This window comes from Rhipicephalus sanguineus, chromosome 6 (assembly GCF_013339695.2).
Source record: "Rhipicephalus sanguineus isolate Rsan-2018 chromosome 6, BIME_Rsan_1.4, whole genome shotgun sequence".
NCBI classification, from domain to species: domain Eukaryota; kingdom Metazoa; phylum Arthropoda; class Arachnida; order Ixodida; family Ixodidae; genus Rhipicephalus; species Rhipicephalus sanguineus.
The window spans coordinates 52,437,279-52,442,393 of record NC_051181.1 but is presented as its reverse complement, the minus strand read 5'-3'; positions in this window follow the sequence as shown (position 1 = coordinate 52,442,393).

Sequence of the window (5,115 nt, the reverse complement as noted above, 5' to 3'; positions counted from 1 at the left end):
CCGGCACTTACACTCGCAGCGGCAAGACAGTGCTAGCAACTCTCTTCGCGAGAGTAAACGCTTGTCCCATATTTCACTCCCTTTTTAGGAGTGCTGGGAACTCTCTGCTGCACAGAGTAGGCACGCTCTCTCGACAGAGTTAAGGTACTCTGGCTGAGCGAGAGTGAACAAGCTCCCTCGCCATAGTAAAGTCACGCTTTTGGAATGGAGTACATACACTCTCGGCTGGAATTACGATACTCCCTCGCAGAGTTTACAATGCTGGTTGGGCTAGAGTGCATGAACTCCCTCCAAGAGTAGAATCACTCTTGCTGCTAAAACTAACGTTTAAAAAAAAAGGGGAAAAAAGAAAACCTTCGTGCGTTTTCTACAATGTAACAGTAAACCTGGCTGAAATGCCTCAAGCTTGCCTCACACATACACAGACCTCACATCCGCACACTCATTCATACACAACAGAGCAACACTGAATATATGCACTGCTGGAGCTGCACACAACCATACACCCGGTAACCGGTATATATACATCTATGATATTGGGCCCCCCTTCCAGTGCCAGAGGCAACAGCTCCGCTGCGCGTATTTACACACCAAATATACACGGAACACGTGTAAATATTGTTGTGTTGGTGTTTCTCGCGGTTTCGGTTTCGAAATGCATTGTACGGATGCCAGAGGGCGCCGCTCTGGCATTCATATTCTACAGGCGACGCGTAAATAAAGTAGTGTGTTTTGAGTACTCCTTGAGTGCGGACGTATCTACTTCTCTTCGGCGCTTCGCGCCAACCCGCGTGTTCGGGCTGGACGGCGTCCCTTCCGGCCACGTTCGTCACCGCCGGTCTTCTTCGCCTGCTTCTTCGCCGGGACCACCAGACCACAACACACCAAGTATCTAATGATCTTTTGGGATATTATTAGGACATCGACCTTTTACTATAAAACAACATAATATTCAACACTGTTTTCATTCGTAAATTCCAAATATCAGCTGGGACTCTATGACATCGGCTCAATGCCGTACAACCGCTGATGCCCAAGTCTGAGAGTTGTAGTCACGCGCTTACAAATACACTTGCGACGATCTTTCACCAGGGCTGGCTGATGAATACTTTATGACGTTACGATCTGGCGTCAGATCGGACATGCGGTGCCACGGCAGGCGCGGCATGTACGCCAGAAAAGCAACGCCGGTCAACATAACCACAATGCAAACGCATCTCTGGCGATTCTCGCACTTTCGCTCAACCTCGGTTGCATTTTAATGTAACAGTGAAAAGCTTTCGACTATAAAATGCGCATTCTCCAACGTTCGTCAGCCACTTTCGCCGAGATCGGTCGCACTCAATATGACCCGTACGACTCCCAGCAAAGGTAGGCCTAACGCACCTGCCGAGTCCGTGTGCACACGCTGTCGGCGCTTCTGGGTTTAAGGATACGCAATTCCGACGTGTAAAAATGAGTGTACAGTAGAGCTTTAGTATCGGTCAACCTGAATGAACCATTTTTTTCTTGCGTACGGTGTTCGTACAAGAAGCGATGGGGATTGTTACGACGCTGCTTTCGGCAAACGCACCCCGGCAGCCACCGAAAGCCGCCGGGCGCACTCTCCGGCAGTTAGCATACACAGACTTGTCAATTAGTGCGCCCTGTTGATCTAACATGATGGCATACTTTCTTGCACGTTCAATTTGGTGTTTGGCGATCAATTATGTATGTAGTTGCACCCAGGGGCGTAGCCAAGGGGGGGGCTGGGGGGGTTCAAACCCCCCCGAAATTTTTCAGTTTTGCTTGCGTATATAGGCACGCACACATACAAACGCACGCACGAACATACATAAAGTATGGTTGAACCCCCCCCGAAAAAAATTTCTGGCTACGCCCCTGGTTGCACCTATCTATTGAGATGCAAATCAGTACACTGACACGGGCGCTGTGCGGGTGTATCGTCGATAGCGCGAGGATATACACGCTATTGAATGTCACTCGTGGTTGTCAGCTGTTTGTGTGTTATGAAGACGCCAATTTTATTTGAAAAGGAAGATCGTGTCTATCTTCAGTATGCGACCCGTAAAGATGAAGACGAGCGGTGAGCTCTGTCTTGACTGGTTTTTTTACGGCAAGGGTATTGCTTTGTGGTAGAGACTTCGGCTAAGAATCGAAAGGTGGCAGGTTCGATTCCTCCTTCCAGACGTGTTTTTTTTTTTCTCACGACTTTTTTTTATTGCAATAGTGCTTTAGTGTATACCTTATTCTAGTGACAATTAGTCTGCGTCGTAAACAAAGTTGGCGATGCGTTAGAAGTTGCCAATGTTCGAGGCTTCGAAGCTGCCTCTGTTGGCGTTTCAGAAACCAAAACAAACACTTTCTTTTGTTATTACTGAAAGCTATCCTATTAACTTGCACATTAAAGTGACATCTGTGGCGTCTACGCTCGGAGGATTATGGTTAAGAGACAGTTATATATCGCTGGGAGGCGTCGGCCAGAAGCTCGCTCTAGTTTGTACTCCGTCTGCTTAGGAGGGAGTTCCCGACCCTGTTCACGCTACGTCGGGGCGGGAGTTCCGTGGATTGGGAACTCTATCTGAGTAGCATAGAGTTCCCGGTCTCTTTTGCTCTGCCTTCAAGGAAAGACTAAGTTCCGCGGCTAACTCTCTACTACTCCCCCACGGCGTTAAAGAACCCTGGCGAGAGTAATACAGTCGCTCTACTCTTGCAGTACTCCCTCTACATCTGTGAGTGTAGCTATAAAATAGAATGAACCCCTAAATCGCTATTCGCAAAAAGCATGCCGTACTCACCCTGTATACGCCGTGTTGTTGTTTTGATATCTGCAATGTATTTGCACTACCGAGCCACAGTAGAGATGATAGGCGTTGCAGTCTTCCCACAGCGTCTGCGTGAACGTCGAAAGCAGTCCATGTGCTATTAGGTTAGGCTTCACAAATAAACTTTGCCGTGGTAGCTGTCTCAGTGCGGAATAATTAAGATAATCTAAACGTGTTGCTACAAGGGTTGTTTATGGAAGAATCAACACCTCGAGAACCGGAATATCTGGAGTAGTTGGCCGATGTAGCCGCCGTAGCTGCCTCCGCCTGTGTCGTGTGGCGCTGAGTCGCATTGGAGCGGCGCTGCGTTGCTATTTCGCAGAGAATAACGTCTGAGAAACCTGCGCGCATGAACGTGGGTCTGCCATGCACTTCAATGGTTCGTATTTTAACGCTCTGCGATCCACAAGGCGGTATCTTTATGATTGCAATGCGCAGTCTCCATTACGTTATATACTTGCATTTAATTTCGCTACTTTCTGCCGTTGTATTCACCTGTGGCAGTCTAAGGTACTTCGCGTTCCTCTCTTGCTATAACATGCGCAGAAATGTGATTACAAGAAATGGAAACTGACAACCACCCGATTGAAGCACTAAGATACAAGTAAATCCATACGGATTTCTGAGACATCTCTATGGAGTTCCTTGTGGCTACGTGCTTCAGACGGGTGGTTGTCAATTTCCATTTCTTATCCCTTCCGCCACCTTGCGGGTTCTGTCAGAACTGATTTGCAACTGCGTTTGGCCCACTTGTTCGAAACCCCCCTTGTACAAATTACCAGCGCTGTTAGTTACTACGATCGATCGCTGGTTTGAAACCGTACGTTTTAGTGGAAGTGTGAAATTGCCAGAACAATTCATGCCTTCAAAAAGCACTTCTCTTCACGATGTACTATAATATCTTTGCCATGTGGACGAAGACTGTATTGCGCCGCGTCTTTACTACGGCTGCAGCCTCGGAATAAATATAGGCTCCGCCCCCTACGCTGCGCTTTTTGTGGGTACCTCCGCGCTGCAAAGCCAGTTCACAAAAAAAAAAAAAAAACATGGCTGATCCCCCTTTCATAGGAATCGGTGTAACACGAAAGTGAAACATGTCTTCACCGGGGTAGGTAAGCGTTTATTGTGCATGGTTTCGCCACAAGATCAAAGTACTGAATGCTATAGCAGCAAATTGTATTGTCACGCGACGAACGGCAAGCAGCTCGAAACTTGCAACGCGCTCTAAATCAGAAAGGAAGCATGAAAAGAACATACACTGGACGATCGCGAACTAAAATTGCCACAATTGTTACTTCTTTACGTGTGAGCAGCGCGCTTTCGGAAAAGCGGCCGCTGCAGCGAGCGAAGTGACCTTCGCGCTCTCCTTTAAGGCTCATTCACACCGAAGGCGGGGCGGCCAAAGCGGAAAAGCGGTGAGGCGGAAAGCGGGAAAACCTCCTCTCCAGGCGGCAAAAGCGGGGCGGAAAACGAGGCGGCAGGTCCGATCGCTCTCGGACCAATTTTTTGCCGCTCGCCGCTACTCGCCGCTTTGCCGCAGCCAATCAGAACGCGCTGCGGCGGTGGCGCGGCGGTGGTGCGGGTGTCTCTTTGGGAGAAGCCGTGCCACGTGATAGCGACACGTGCGCTAAAGCGCGAGAGGCCCCGCCTCCTCGGCCGCGCGGGCAGCCAAGAAAGCCATGCGGTCTGAACAGGTACGCGCGCTCGCCGCCTCGCCGCCTTGAAAAGCCCGCTCGGCCGCTTTGCCGCCCCGCCTTCGGTGTGAATGTACCTTTAACGTCAGCGGAAACTTGCGGTGAAAGGACAAAAGGTACAAACCACCGCCATCACGAGGTAAACGCGCGCATGAGTGGCGCCCCCTCGCGATCGGATCGCGACGCGCGAGGCGACGACCCTCAAAGCGCGCTCTGCGCGCTCTTCGCGCCATCTCGCCAGTGATAACAATAACAGGCTGAAGCGCACGGAGCTCGGAGTACCACGAACGGTAAATGGTGTATTAAATAGCTTGCCGTTAGTAAGCTGGAGAACGTACGCTTTGTGGTCAAGTGGTTAGCACCGCGCTCTGCGGAGCGAGGAGTCATGGGTTCAACTCGCAGCTACGGAACTTTTTCTTCTAGTTTTTTCTTCGCCATCTGCTAGTGTATATTTTTCAACGTCATATCCGTGACGGAAATATGTGAGTGGAGCCGTGGTGGACTCCGGCATAAAACTTTCATGTTAAAAATCGGCGAAGGTGCTGATCCTCAGGCAATATGCGTCGTGTATCCGAGCGATGCAAGAAACAAGTGCC